General features: G+C 39.7%; 1 long non-coding RNA gene across 8 annotated transcripts in view; it reads left to right on the forward strand.

Moving 5' to 3' along the window:
- The window catches only part of LOC138689557 (uncharacterized), a 29,254-nt gene extending 20,651 nt beyond the window's left edge, over nucleotides 1-8,603 (forward strand). For 5 of the 8 annotated variants that reach the window (XR_011328425.1, XR_011328424.1, XR_011328423.1 and 2 more), the window contains 3 exons: nucleotides 933-2,377; nucleotides 2,653-2,750; nucleotides 7,520-8,603. This is a non-coding gene — a long non-coding RNA (uncharacterized lncRNA). Of the gene's footprint in view, nucleotides 1-932; nucleotides 2,378-2,652; nucleotides 2,751-3,599 lie in introns of all 8 variants that reach the window. The other 3 variants (XR_011328426.1, XR_011328420.1, XR_011328421.1) reach the window with 3 other exon arrangements.
- The last annotated feature ends 7,504 nt before the right edge of the window (nucleotides 8,604-16,107 follow it).

Raw genomic sequence — 16,107 nt, forward strand, 5'->3', positions numbered from 1 at the left:
ACAGACGTCAATAGATTTGAGATATTGCAGGACAGTTACTTTTTATCAGTGGTGCCTTAATAATGAAGAATTTCAAAAAGAGCACAGTTGCGGAACTTCACAATCACTGTCTGCACACAGGCTGGCCTAACATTTGGTTAATGGTTTTGTTGTTTTTTTTAGGGACATGGCCAGACAATGAAAAATGAACTTCTTGAACTCCATGAACAACTGTAAGAAGTTGAGGGTCTGAAGTTGTTTTGTACAAAAGCTTTTGAAGGCCCCAGTCTGTGATTTTTTTAAGTTAATAAGTATTATTATTTATTTTAATTTTGATCAAGAATGAGATTTTCAAATGGCGCAAATTGGTTATAAACAAGTTTCATCTCAGCTGTCTGTACACCAATATAAAAAAAATTACTTATAAAATTTTATTAGAGCAATTTTGATTTTAAAAGTTCAGTTAAAACACTGCAATATTCTAAGCAATGAAACATAGGTAGGATTGTTTTCAGCTAAATCCTGTGCTAAAAAATAACTAAAATGCCAGTGACTAATTATACACCACCTTTGTCTATGAGCTAGTTAGCAGAAGTATGACTGGGGAGCCTGCAGACAACTTTCTGTAGGAGGGGTATTCAAATCAGAGAATGTAGAAATTTCTCTGTCTCTTTTTTCCATCTGTTACTTCCCTTAGTGACAATTTAGCAACCTTTTCCTGAGTGAAAAACCAACATACGCATGATCATCATGATTAGTAGCAGAATTGTAGAGTCTTTGATCTCTAAGAGTTGAAGAGAAGCCCATTGTGCTAAACAGTATACAAACGCAGCACCTGTGTAAATGTAGCTCTAAAAGGAGCACCCTAACTTGCTCCAAGCAAGTGAAGATAAGGACACTGGCAATGATACAATGGCTACGCCATCATCAGCTAATCTCTCCTTTTCTCACAGAGTGAAGTGAACATGGCTGTCGCCATGAGAAGATCCATCGTGACCGGCAGTTCTGCAAAGGTGGGACTCAGCTGTCCAGTTTTACAGTGCCTGAGGGGCTACACTGGACCTCACCCAGGTCGTTGGTTGCAGTTGTACAGGTCTTCAAGTCATCAGCAAAAATATTTTCTTTCCTCACAATACTAAGTTGTTTCTTGACTGTCTGGCCGCTTTCCCTGAAAATTTGCAATGAGTTTGTAAAAGAAGAAGATGGCAATATGAAAATTACTTGGAGGGATTGTTCTAGTAATAGCTTGTAATATATTTTAATGATTCTTTTGATTTACTGAATAACATTTCAGGTAAAATCTCATTCCAGACACATACAGTTCTGCTATTAATGCCACAGCTGTGTTGCAGCAACTTCTCATAACAAGATATTATTTTATGAGAGTAGCTTCATAAGAGAAGTTTCTTTTTCATTTTCAGTTTGTTGAATTATAGCTGTTTCTGGATCTGATGGCTGAGAGATGGGAGCCTTTTATTTGGCTACAGTTTTAGATAACTACTTTATTTATGAAAGTAATCATTTCTCCTTATAATGTATCAGGAAATAATCTGCATAATCCCCAGCTTCTTGCAGAAATCAAAACATGATTCATTTCCTTTTCACAGGTTTTGATGGTGTGAGAACATAGGAAAGCAGCTTCTTCAAAACACAGCCTCTGAGGCCAGAGACAAACTTGACCTCTTCTCAAATGCTTCTCCTTTGCTTGGAGAGGCTGATCCACAGGGACCGATGCCAAAGGAAGGTGCTCAGGGCCCAGGGCAATTTTTCAAGGTGGAATGGCTACACAGAAGGAGGATCTTTTTATAAGTAAAAATACGTGTGTGATTCTCCTGTCACTGCTCAACAACATGCGATTATGTATACTATTTAAAGCTGCGTTAAATGCATAAATGTGTGTAGTCTGTGACACTCAGCTCAACAGATATTAAAAGTTCCCAGCCTGTGGTAATCATTTAACTTGCTCTTTAAGACATTTGCAACTGCTTCACATTTTCTATGCCTTTTTAGTGTGTGAGATGAAAGCCGGATTGTGGTGATGGCTCAGAGAGCTACCCCTTCCCTTCCCTTCCTGCTTTTTTTGAAGAAAGAAGGACTGGTTATTTTTATTATTATTTTATACCAACACCAAGTTGAAAACATTTGTAGTTATTTAAGTGCTTAAGGAGGATCTACTTTTCACCTCAGGGTAAGACAGTAAATTCTTCCATGTGTTGACTGCATCAGTTATCCCTACATGCTTTTTACATGCCTAGGGGGTATTTAGTCAGACGGACTCTCTCTGTCCTAGAGAAATCTCCAGCAAAGGTCAGCCAAACCAGCAGCACATACTCAAGAACAATGTGATGGGTGTGTATGTGTGAACGGGAGGTCAGTGACATGGTGCTGAGGAAAGAAGGTGAGGGTATCCCTTTCCTTTTCAGCTCCTGCATGAGAATAACCCTGGTTTCAGAACAGAAGAGCTTTGCTTGCTCTGCCATCTGCACTCCAAGCAGCAGCAAGAATGAGGTCCTTCCCAAAACCTGAGTTGAGGTTTCCATTCTCCAGACCTTTTGAAGCGTCATCTTTGCCAATTTATAAGGAAACACTGGGCCAGATCACACAGTAGGGGTGATATGTCTGGTGGGTTCACTCAAACGCTATGGTGCAGAGCAAGAGTTTGCCACCCAACAGGGTTCTACAGACTGAGGAGTCTTCAGGGTTGCATCTGCATTTCCTCTCCTGAGATTCATCTTCTCCTTCATGAACCAGGCATCAAATTCAGCTGGCAGGTGGACATGAACAGTCCCCTACCTAACTGTATCTGATATGTATAGTCATGGGGTGGGGGGCAGGCTGCAAAGGAGGACATAAAGGCCTATTTTTATGGGGAGGAGGGAATTTGACATGGGAAAAAATTGTGCAAGTCATACAAGTCACATTGAACAAATGAGATCTGCCTCTCCCTATGGCCTCTGAATGCTAGGAAAGCTCTCACTAACCACAAAGCTCAATATTCAAATGTCAGTCCTTCCCCTACAACTAATTCACCTTAACAGGGTTATATATATGTGAATAGCCTCACTGGGATCAAAGGAGTCATTTACCTGCATGCAGTGTCCTGCATCCCCATTTGCAGGATCAGGCCCTCCAGGCACACAGCAGGTTTCATTGCTCTGCATGTTGCTAAGTCACAATCTGATGTGAATTAAGGAAAATGAAGAGAAGCATATGGTTACATAGCAAGAGTGCTGCAGAATGGTTTAAAGTGTTAAAGGCTTAAATCACACCAAGGCTATAAAAAACAACTTTGTTTATGGAGCGGTACAGAGACCTATTGTACTTAGTATCGATCAATCCATAACACCTGATTCAAAATGTTCAATTGAAAGCTGGGGAAAAGTGCTAAATTGAACGATCTAAATAACCTGTGAACCTGACAGTCATAAATCAATGGCACACATAGTTAACCCTAACCAGTTAGCAAGTTGTCCCAATTATTAGCTAGGTTACCTGGTTAGGAGTTAGTTTACACACCCTTTCAGAATTATATTAATACAGAAAACCTCCTTGCGCTGAATGTTCCTCGGTGAATGGAGTACCAGGCTCACTAAAGCCTCTCTTCCCTGCTTCTATGCCAGCTAAACCTTGCTTCAATATCAGTATGGACATTTGAAATTAAGAACCAGGCTTACCAAAGGACACACTGTCAGCTTCAGTGAACTTACAAAGTGTTGCTACAAAAGACGTAGGATCCACTTTTCATAGGTGCTTTATTCTTCACGGAGGATTATTCACATCTGTACGGGCTCTGCCAAACACTGAATCTTTCTGATGCCAGTGTGGGTTTGTTACTTTTGTCACAGGCTCTTTGCAGGCTTGGAAGGACCATGGTATGCTGGCCCATCTTGTCTTACACATGCCTATCCACATTTGCCTTTCTTTACTTCCTAAGGACAGTGAAAACACTGAGTTTTTCAGGAAGGCTCACAAGAACTTCTTGTTTCCGTTAAACCATTTTGCTTAGCATTAATTGTATTACACACCTCTAGTTCTCTGCTAAATTAGTCCTCCATTAGCTTTTACATTATTTTATCCTTCCAGCTCAGGCTGAAAGGGCTGTAATTGTCTGGGTTACACATATAACTTTAAAAAAAAATTAGTGTGATGTTGGCTTTTTCTTTGCTGTCCGTTGGAACTTCTCCAGTTTTCTCAGACTTACCGAAAAGGAATATTCATAGTTTTGACATTTCTTCAGCCAGCTTTTTTAAAGCTCTTGGTTGCAAATTATGCAGGCCTGCTGATTTAATTTGTTATTTAACATTCTCCTGATTTACTGCTGGAATGAACAACATTGCATTGTCTTCTTATGACAGAACTGATTTTTTTCTGATTTTTCTTCAAACAGAGATCAGATTTATTTACAGAACATACAGATTTTTGCATATACAATTGATGTGGCTACACTTCTGTGTAGTCAAGACCAAAAATCTTTCTTGTTATCCTTAACTTTGATGAAAAAGCTTACTTTATGCTTCCATCCTTATCAATTTTCTGTAGTTCTTATCTTCTGTCTAATACTCATGACTTCCAATAAATGCCTTTTTTTGCACAATTATTTTGATTTACATAGCTGTTTTCACTTCTATGCAAGTCAACATTTAGGCTAGCCCAGCTTTCATTCTTTTTTTTAAACCTCTGGTAAAATGTTTTTAAGCTCTTTCCAGTTATTATCCACATTTCTTGTCTAATTTCTTTCTCCCAACTGCTTTAGCTCATAATTGTTTTCAGCTTTGCAAAATTGGCTCTTCCAATCCGTCAAGTATACATATTACTGGTCTGGACTTAATTCTGATTATATATAACAAACAGAAGCAAATCATGATCACTTTTATCTAAGCTACTGCTGATTTCTTTAGTGTAGTTCTATGATATTTTATTTTCATCTGTAAGGATAAAATAATGCAATACAGCATTCCAAAAGTGTTGGATGCAGCACTTTTTAAGGAGTTCATCATTTATGGCATATTCAAAGGATATATTAATTTGGTGGCATGAAAACTCCAAACCATGCTGTTCAGATTGAAGTGCTGACATTGCATGGTTTATTTTTCTTCTTGTTTTAGAGATGCTTACTTAAGGAGATAGTTTTCCTCTTCTTTTGGTAATTACTTGCAGAAGGCAGTAATAACAGAAAAAATAGCATACCTTTTTGTACCTCTTTTGTAACACACCAATCTACAGATTAAGAATCACTTAACATCTTTGAGTCTATTGCCTCATTTTGTCACATTCCTTTACCTTATTTTGATGACATAACAGAATTTAGAAAGGACAGAACTGGCTTCCTACAGAATGCTTCCCAAGGAAGAGGGATGGATTAGAAGTGGAATATGTTTAACAGCTCCACCCCAACTGACATTTTAAGAAGGGCATAGTGCTTGTCTCAGCTTTTTATACTTTCTTGATGCTTTCCTCAATAGAATGCCAGATGGTAAAGTGGATTAGAGAGTCAGGCTTCGGTACAACATGTAGCCTAGAAACCAGGAAACTGGTTCTTGAGTGGGAAACACTGCTAATTTCAGTGGATCTAGGATCTAGCTCTGTATTGTAATTGTTAATGGACAAAGTTAGAAATGACAGCCAACTTTGTGCCCTGAGCTAGGGAAGATGATCTTATTTTGAGTATGTTATTCTGCATGTTTGTTTCCTATTAAGAATTTTTTAGAGCACTTTGCAGCACCTTATTTATGATTCTGTTCATCTTTGGTTTGTTGATGTTAAACACTTAGGATACACTTGTGTATTTTTTAATTTGAAACCCTATTATTTTTTTGTGAAGTTTTGATTCCATCTTCCAAATTAGATCAATGTTCAACAGAATTAGTCAATTTACATTGTCAAAAATGTATTGCATTTCCCATTGAAACCCTCCACTTTTCATAAAATGACCTTTTTGCTTTAGGACTATCACTATAATTAATAACAATAAAATAATGTTTTTCTGTGGCCTCTAAGTGCTCAAGCAAATGCATCTATTGGAAAATAGAGATTTTTGAAATTACTTTTTTTGATGAAAAATGTAGACTCACTAGTGCCAAATGTTTCATGAATACATGTCAGTCTTTGCCACATTTTATTTTTGTTGCTGTCAAAAAGCTGAATATAAACTGTTCTGATCCTTCCCAAATAACAGGTTTCTATTTATCTGTTTGAAGCAAGCTCTTCTCGCTGAATTTTTTTTGTATTACCTCTTCTATCAGAAGACTAGTGTGCTTAACGATGCCAACTTGATTAACTAATGAGATGGTAATGTGTCACTCGCTTCCTTTCACAAGCATCCAGCCAAATGAGAACTGGGCAGACTGGTCATGCTTCTCACGGTCCCAATGTTGTTGTGTCAGAGAGGCATGGAGTGATGGACCACTGATAGATGGAGAGATTAGACAGAGAGGGTCAGAGCGGTGAGACAGCCACACGGAACTTCTAGGCAATTGGGCCTGAAAAGCTTTGATGACCCTTGCTGTACTCAGTGGTGCTGTGCTCCAAAGGGAGGGTGAGAATTTAACACACAGTGCCTTCCTGAAATCAGAGGACTTCAATAGGTTTTAAAAGCTAAGGTGATATCACTATTAAGTGCTTCACTCTGAGGGGCTGCCCTCTGGGCTTAAAGAGGTTTGTAGGAAGTCCTGTGCTGTAACTGCTTGAGCAACTAACTATATTTGTTCAATGCAGTATGGTGGTGTTTAAATTGTGGTTTTACATGTAGGACTTCCTCTGATGATGAAAAAAAACATGTTAAGTAGAGATGACAGAGACTGCCAGTGGATCAGGAAAGCTCATGGTATCAGTCTTTCTGTGGGACAGCTCGCTGAGCACAGCCCTCTCCAGCTTTCACATTCTTGTGGGAAAGAAAAACCTATCATTCAAATTTTAGCAGAGCAGCCAAGATGAATTTTTGAGGATTATTTCCAGTTCAAAATTTGCATGATCCTTCTCCTGTGAATGTTCACCTATCCCCCTGTACCAGTGCAACCTGTGGAAGGCAGGTGGGTTACAGAAATGAAGCTCTGGATTAAAGGTGGATCACACTGGGAATAATGACAGAGTGTACTGGGAGGAGGCCACAAGCTCACTCCTCCTGCACTCATCCATCCCTCTGTAAGAGATGGAACACATTCATCGTCAGAAAATATGCTAATGCAGTGTAGGGAAAGTTTAACTGGGTGTGTTGGGTCTGGCTGAGATGGAGTTAATTCTCCCCATAGCAGCCCTCACAGTGCTGTGCTCTGTATTGGTAACTGGAAAGGTGTTGGTAACACACCCGTGTTTTGGCTGCCGCTGAGCAGTGCTGGCACAGCATCAGGGCTGTCTCTCCAACATTCCCCCCTCACTAGTAGTCTGGGGGGTGGGCAAGATCTTGGGAGGGGACGTAGCCAAGACAGCTGATCCAAACTGACCAAAGGGATATTCCACACCTTATGACACCTGCACAGCAATAAAAGCTAAGAGAAAGGAGGAGGAAAGGGGGGCATTCGTTATTACAATGTTTGTCTTCCAGAGCAACCACTACATGTACTGAAGCCCTGCTTCCCGGGAAGTGGCTGGACATCACCTGCTGATGGGAAGTAGAGAATAAATCTTTTGTTTTCCTTTGATTCCACGTGCAGCCTTTGCTTTTGCTTTATTAAACTGCCTTTATCTTGACCCATAAGGTTTTTTCCATCTTTTTTTGTCCCTGTTCTGTCCTGCTGAGGAGGGGAGTGATCGAGCAGCTTGGTGGGCACCTCGCATCCAGCCAAGGTCAACCCACCACACCAGGTCTGCTTGCAATATGCTAAAACACGGTCATTGTGCTACTTGTTTGGATCAGTGCTACTAAAGGCTTAACCAAATCACCTTCCAAAGGCTAAACCTGCTGACTGAAATCTAATTTATTTTCCCTTGGTAACCCATCCCGCTTCACTCGCCATTGGATTTAGAACAAGAAGCTGTAGAGAGAGAGCACCGTAAAATTAGAGAATAATGTGACTTGAAAATGTGAAGGCTGTTCCATAAATAAGCATCTGACTTGTATAAGAGTCAGTCCTGCTATGGGAGTTAATTAACAAACAAGTCATGTCTGTGCTCCTTACCGGTGGCTGCAGTAATCTTCTTGCTTGGTCCAAAGAGCTGAACATAAATAAGATTGTCACAAAGTGTATGGTGTGAAGGAGAATTTGGCATTTGGGAAAACAAATTTAAAGCAAGCCCAGAAGTATCACTGTGAAGTTTTCCCTTTGCAAATGCTGTCACAGTTGGCAGAAAGAAATCAAGAGACTTATTTACAATTTAAATGTGAGCTTGGTCATAGAGGACATTTTTTTGCAGAGAGATGTGGATCAAATACATCCACTGGGTTACAATGTTGAGACCACCCAGGCTTTTGCTAATGCTAGTGTTTACATAAAAAGTTAGAAACAAGCTTCTCTCCAATTAGAAAGCCAATATCTAACTAGATGCTAACTTGTTATATACCCTGTAGTCTAAATGTTAATAGCTTTGACCTCCTTCAGTTTAATCTTAATCTCCTTGACAGAGCAAGTGAACTTTGGGTTATGCTTTACTGAATTGTTCCCTTTGTTGCCTTCCCCCCCTTATGTTTCCAAGAGTGAGTATGTAACATATTGCAGACCCAAATGAAAGCCTGTCTTCTTTTTCAATCAGTCATATCACTAAGTATATGAGCAGAAAAACCCTTGTGATTGACACTGCTTCAACAAAAGCAGATTCAGTTTGCAGATGATAAGAGGCAAAGTCATACAAGCAGTGTTTACAAAGCAGTGAAGGAGAGAAAAAAAATAATGATAAAAGGACTAATCTTATTGTTTTACTAGATGAGAGAATGTTTCTTTGTGTTTGCTCTAGCAGAAGCCCACAGATTGTCTCCCACCTCCCTTGTACACTTTTGGCAGCAAAATAATTTCCAGATTCTGTATCAAACGCTGGCTGGTAGATAAAAAAAAGGCTCTGGAATGCTTGGGAAGCCTCAGAAAGCAGAGTAGTGCCCGCACATGATAGCATGGGCATGTACTACCTACAGCATGCTATATAATTGAATATTATCTCCCTTATGAAGTGGGGATGAGGTATAAGAGCAAGGGAAACAAATGCCTTTAAAAGAAAAAGAAACAAAGCTATGTGAAAACATATTGAACTGTCTGGTCTCATGTGTTTTCTGGAGTATGGCAATTTCACTGCTATCAGGAGAGTTCTTCATTATTTCTTCCCTTTTTAGGGAGACCAGACCCAGGTCAGCTCTAATCAAAAGGAGCCCCAGTTTTCAGCCCACACTGCTGGTGCTGGAGTGCTTGTATGGTAACATGGCCAGCACAGGGCACAGCAGTAACATTTCGATTTCTTGGTGCCAAATGCTGGAGGGGATGACTGGGACAGATTCACAGGGTGGTGGAGTAGTTTATATTGGAAGGGACCTCTGGAGGCCACGTGGTCTGACCCCTGCTCAAAAAAAAGCTGACTTCAAAGTCAAATCTAGGCTCCCCAGAGCCCTCCCAATTTTCACTACTGGAAGGCATTGGGGTAGCCAACTGGGGCTTTTTCAGGACAGCACATCTGTACAGAAATCTGTTTTCACCTTGTGTGATGGCCATTATTGACTGCACAGGAGGCAGGACAGAGAATTAAAATCCAGGACTATCTCAGCGGGCGAAGGACAGGATAACCTTGCTTTCCGGCTCCTCTACTGTTCATTAGTTTCATGGCTTAATTCCTATCTCTTGCTAGCAGGGCCAGGCAGCTTTGTCCGTTCAGCAGCTGAAGTCACACCGCCTTACCACCGTTCACCAAAGGTTGCTGAATGAGCGTTGCCAATTTCTTTCTCTTCAAGATGAAGCCTGCCAGCTCAGTTATGTCCTTCAGCGAGCATGAATATCTAGCTGTAAAATAATCCGTTGTTGTACTCTTTATTGAGATGCAAGAAGTTGCACATAGAGTAGGTGAAGCGATGGAAGGGAAGACTAGGCTGTTTTAAAGATTCTTCCCTAAAAGTCTCTACAGAGTATGCTCAGTGTGTCTATCTAATCTGACTGTCCCCATAGGCAATATGAGAAGCAGCACTAGCACTGAGGGAATAACACATACCTCAGGTTTCATTGAAACATTTCATTTCATCCCATTCTGCCCCACTAACAAGCCATTGCCACTTTTAAAGAACATTACTTGAGTTAAAGGCAGGAACTCTGTTGGGAGATAAAAATTGACTCACCGAGTGATGAAACTCACGCAATTTTAATCTTATTCAGAACAACTGCAAATAATGGCAAATAATATAGTGATTTTCATACTGAGAAAGAGCAAAAAACGCATTCTGGCACGTATTTCTGAATCATGTTCAAATTACTGGTGTTTAGCAAGTTACCAAACATCAGCAGAGCCACAGGAACTGTATCTACATATGCTTTTAGCTTATGGAAAATGTGAATATATTTGGTTTAGTGTAAGCTTCTCTCACTATGTGCTAAGATAAGCCATCATTTTAAATGTATATATTTGTTGCTGCATATGGATACATTTAACATCCCCACCACAGTTCAGAAGATGTACAGTGATTTGTTAATTTGTGGTAATGTGATCAGGTGGCTGAGCTCTCTCACATTTGTGCTGCTTCACACTCATGACTTATTCTTGCAAACTTCCATGAGTTAATAAATAAGGACCCTGGCAAACTAGCCCTCAATGATTTTTCCATGGAAACATCTGCATTGAAAAATAAAGCTGAGAAACATTTTGCATTGTCAATTGCTAACAGTTACAGTGCTCTTCTGGTAGATTAGTTAGAGTAATTTGGGTTTTAGAACAAAAATGAGTAACTGTAACACAGGCACATGCAATAAGTATCAGGGAAATCAATCAAAGTGTAATAAACTTTTATTAAAAAAAGACATCCCCCTCTGGCAATTCATAAAACAAGTCCCCAAATCTGTATAGACAGTACAAATAAACATAAAATGATTCTTTAAGGGCATAATGAAGGGTTCTGTCAACAAGAATAAGAAAACAAAGCATAGATGTATGTTTGTGAAAGAAATTGCACATTTTCTGTTGTTCAGAAAGCCGTCGGCATTTCTTTTTTATAAAAAAAGGAGTGCAAGATGCAAGAAATGAGTTCCCCATCTGAGCAACGTCTTTTTAGTCTCTGCTTCCCATTCTATCAAATTTAAGTTTATCATTGCTCCGAGTGGGTCTTGGTACTCTGTGAAGATTTTGAACTTGCTATGACACAGCTGAAGTACTTTGAGCTAATCCTAAGTGTCTGGAACTTGGCCGTATACCTAAGTTCAGCAGAGTCCACACTTGCACTGTGTTCCTAGTCAACTACTTCTGAAAGATAGAGGCCTCCCTGTTGCTTAAGCAATATATTTCAAGCTAGACCTTTTCCAAAAATTACAATTTTTAATTCTATGAAACATTGCTGGTATAATGTATGTTATTAAAATTACTGTTCTTTATTTTGTTTTCTTTTTGAGTTCCTTTTAAGTATAAAGTTACCAAAGCCCTACATCATATTTGGGTCAAAAGATGATTAGTTGAAATGGGATGTTTATTTAATAATTATCCATGGAAAATGAATATGAGGGCAGAGGGGTGAATTGCAGGTCACTTAATCAGAATTTGAGCATGATATTAATTGGACACTTGGATTTTGCTCCTCACTCACAAAAGGCTGTGGCTTTTGAACTAATAGGACCTACAATGAAATGGAGTCTATTATTTTATCCTAGGAGTTATTTATTTTAGCGTATGTCCAAACCATAGGGAAAAAACCCTCCATCATGAAAGACAAATGAGCAATACCTAAATGTTTTCTGAAAAATTGAAGGGAAAAACAAGGCTTTGAGCCCAGCACTGAAAAGTCCTTGGCGCATCTTCCATTTGGACTACACTGAACTCTGTGCTGCTGAAACAGAAGTTGGAAAAGACCTACCTGGTCATCACATCAATCCGTCTCCGTTATGTGGTATTTTCTTACATTCCCTCCCTTTCATCCTCCTTCTCTCCTTCCTTCTTTTCTTCCTGCTTTCCTCCTTCTTTTCTTCCTATCGTCCTGTCTTTCTTCTGTTCTCCTGAATACCTTATTTCCCTTCTTTGTCAGGATTCAAGCAGAAGGGCAATTAAAAGACATTTCCAGTGAAAAAAAGACTTTTACCTAGAACTTGTCTCAGTTGCCTACTCAATGTTTTCTTCTCATCTGCTGTTCCTAGTAACAACTCTCTGCGTGACTGCAGGCAATTTGTTTTCCTTCCCTGTGTTGAAGCCCTTGAGAATTTCCCCTTAGTAGCTACACAGGAGTTTCATTAGACCCCAAATGTTTTCAAATTTTTGTCCACATCCTCATATCTAGGTACTCATCATCCACATGTGATGGTTACCTCTCTGCATCAGATATCTGAAAGTGCAACCTTCCTACTTCAATGGTTATTGTAAAGCCACAACACCAGTACTCTGTAGTTTATTGAGAAGACTCAGATTTTTTGTGTGTAACAAAGGAATAAGAGCATTACACAACAGAAAAACTGTGGTCTGCAATTTCAAATCAGAGTCTGAAAACATTAAGTGCCAAGTAATTGTTAAATATGTCAACATTAGTGTGATTGATCTCTGACAAATCTTGAAATGTAAAAGCTAAGGTATATAAACACACACCTGTCTGTTTGCATGTTTGTATTGCAACTCAGTTCTTAATTATCCTGGATTTCTTTCAATAGGAAATTTTGTATTTCTTGTGAAACCTTAACTCTGGTAACTTTTGAACAGCTAATTAGGCCATTCTCCTTTTTTTTTAATATGATACCCCCTGCTCCTTTTAATGTTATTATTATTATTGGTATTATTATAAGGGAAAGATTAGTGTTATTATTGTTGAATGCAATGCAAACATATAAAGAAGTTGCCTTACCTTCAAGGACAGACCCAGAGACTTGGAAAAAAAAATAGGAATTAATGCAATCTTCTAAATCTGAATGCTGTTTGACATTCATCAGAGCCAAGAGGTACTCAGTACATTTGAAGTCAAGGTGCCTAAATATGGAATTAATAGCTCAGTATGAGGCATCTCTTTTGAACACCTGAAGGTTATAAGAAATGAGGACAGGGATCTAGAATGCAAATTGTTATGCGGCTGTTACTAGCTGCTGCTGTAACAAGCCAACTATTATTATGTTTGCCAGGTAACTGCAATCTTTATAGAGACCAATAATATATCCAATGTTTATTATTGTTGTATTTATAATATTAAGAGTTGATGGAACATGAATTAAGATAAGGCACTTGGAGCAGTAGGTAGGACTGTATGTGGGAGACTTTGGAAGCTGATGAATCAGAACTCCTACACTAGAGCTTGCAGAGATCATCTGTGGATTCGGGATCCAAATTTGCCTTTGTTCCTTAGAAGGAGAGTGGGAGGTCAGATCTCCAGCTTTTTACTGGAAGCCACACAGGTACTCCTCTTCTCAAAGGTATGGCCAGTGACAGAAGGAGCCCAAGAAGACTTATGGCCAAATACTGCAGGATCCTATGCATTGCCACCCACATGAATTCTCCTGCTCTTGGCTTATTTTGGTGGCGTATGATTGTCTTGCGCCTAGTCCTGGGACAAGCCCTCAGCCCTGCCCTGCCCTGTCCTGCTCCAGCCCATCCCCATACTGCTCGGACGTGGGGAAGGCGAATTGACCTCTACTCACGAGACAGCAATGGACAGAACTTTGCAAATTGTGAGTTCCTGCTGGACTTTGAGGGGCAACCGATTTCCTTTTCTCTGTTCACATATTCCTTTGTGCCAAAATGGGCTTTGGTGTCAGCAGCGCAAGTTCGTTCAGAAGTGTTTACCTTATCAGTACTGAGTTTTGACACTCTCATTATACTGTTTGGGTACTGCAGATTCAGCAATGTGCTTCACAAAGCAGAATAAGCACCTTCAAAGGATCGCATTGAGAGACCTGAGGGGAGACATACCGAACACAGACAGCAGAGCTGGTGACATGCTATTCTTTGTGGCTGAGGATAGTTGGGTAGGTTACTTAAGCTTCAGAGATGTCCAGGAAAACCAGCTACTAATTTTGGACTGTGACACCTTGACAGCAACAAATTCTTGCTGCTTATTTCCGATTGATATTCAGTCCACCTTCTCAGGGGTGACTTTAGACAGCAATGGAGCCAGGTGCTGATAAATGAACATGGAAGCCAGGGAAAAGAGGTTTAAATCTCTCTTGGGATGTGCTGCATCATGTGAAAAGGTGAGAAAAACATACTCCATCTGTGAGGTGAGGAAATAAACATGGCACTGAGGTGCTACTGTGAGTCTGTGTGTGTGAGAAGTATATTAAAACCCTGTCAAGCATGGGACCTGGTCTGTGTAAAGATGCTCTGTTTTGTTTCTTGCCTAAAATGTCTGTAACCCTAGCCCCTAGTTGAGAAACTCCAATCCACGTGATAATGTTTGAGGTCTACAACGAGGATGTGAGAAAATCACAGATGGCATCCAAGATTTTATTTTTAGTTTTTATTAATTATTTTTATAGTTGCAATTTTATTAATTAGAAGACCTGTAAATGTACAGGAACTTGTACATAATGCATGTCATTGTTCTCAGTCATTTCTATTCTACCTCAAGCCTACTCATTCTTTGAAAAGTGTGTAAAACCTTGGGGGGATAAATGCTCAACTACTTCCTAAATTATAGCATTATTTCCTTGTAAATTAGGTTATAGTTCACTAGAAGGTCCTGTAAAATGAGTTTAATTAAGCACCTCATCTAGTTTAGAAATGGTGTCAGAGGATAGCACAAAGTAACTAGTGGATTTAACTATAATTAAAAGGTTAAACCCTTATAGTATAAGGAACTGATCAGAACTCACTGAAGTCAATGGAAAGACATACTTGCACATTTGTGGACTTTGGGGCACACCCCCCAAAAGGGAATGATTTGACATGTCACTGAAAATGCATTAGACCCTCATTTAGTATGAAAGTGTTTAGAAAATTGTTGATATAGATCACACTTGTTTGTGTTAGAAATGTTAAATGATGAGAAAAGAAGTGTGTATACACGTTTATGTATTTGTGTTCTTGTCCCTTGTGGTAGTTTTTTTAGATTAGAGCTTGTAACATATAGAAGAGAGCAACTTCTTGGGGGCTGCTGCATTCCCTTCTTCATACATATGATATATTGTATGAGGTGTAAGCAGAGCTTTGATGTTGTTCTTCACATGCATGTGTCCACAGCTCCATTTGCTAGAGCAGAGGGAGAAAAAAAAATGATACCAGGAATATGTTCTGCATAGCAGAGAGAAACCTGGAGGCACATCTGCCTTCCATAACAATGAGCTGCTCTCCTGTTCGCTTGTGGCAAAGCCATTACTGAGCCCTAAAACAGCCGTAGCCATCAGGCTCTTAATGCCAAGGTCTGAATCAAAAGAAATATCAAAATCCCCTCAGACAGTGCTTCAGTGTGGATATCAGATGGTCAGTCTAAAATCCTTTGAAGAGCCCTCCCACATTCCAGGGTAGCGGCGCAGCCTAATAACAGTGCCAGAGATGAAAGGTTTGGGAGGTTTGAGCCGGCAGCTGGAAAACAAGTTGTACTATGTGAGGCTTATAGAGTTCAATCTCTTCAGTTTATCTGAGAGAAGACTGAGAGGTAACTTGATCATTATGTCAAGGTACTTACACATGGAAAAGAGATCCAATAGCAGGGGCTTTCTGATCTTGTTGACAAAGATCTGACAAGATCTGTGGGTGAGAGTTAGACAAATTCAGCCTTGAAATAAGTCATAGCTTTCTAGCGGAGAGGATAATTGAACTAAGTAACAGTCTCCTAAAAGGGTTGGAGGAGGAATAGGACAGGGACGACTCAACATGGATTTAGATCTTTAAAATAAAATTCAAAATCCTTCTAAGAGATATGATTTAATCCACTCTGTTGGAGAAATTCTGTGTCCAATAGGTCCAGGGGCTCAGGTGGAATAGTTGTGGTCCTTTCTGACCTTAATGATTGTAAATGTATGAACCCCTTATTCATGTCATCCTTTTGTGGCCCAGGGAAAGGATAATAAGCTATGCACAGCCCTTGGAGTACCCCAAACATCTGGAACT

This window comes from Haliaeetus albicilla, chromosome 17, assembly GCF_947461875.1.
Source record: "Haliaeetus albicilla chromosome 17, bHalAlb1.1, whole genome shotgun sequence".
In the NCBI taxonomy this organism is placed as follows: domain Eukaryota; kingdom Metazoa; phylum Chordata; class Aves; order Accipitriformes; family Accipitridae; genus Haliaeetus; species Haliaeetus albicilla.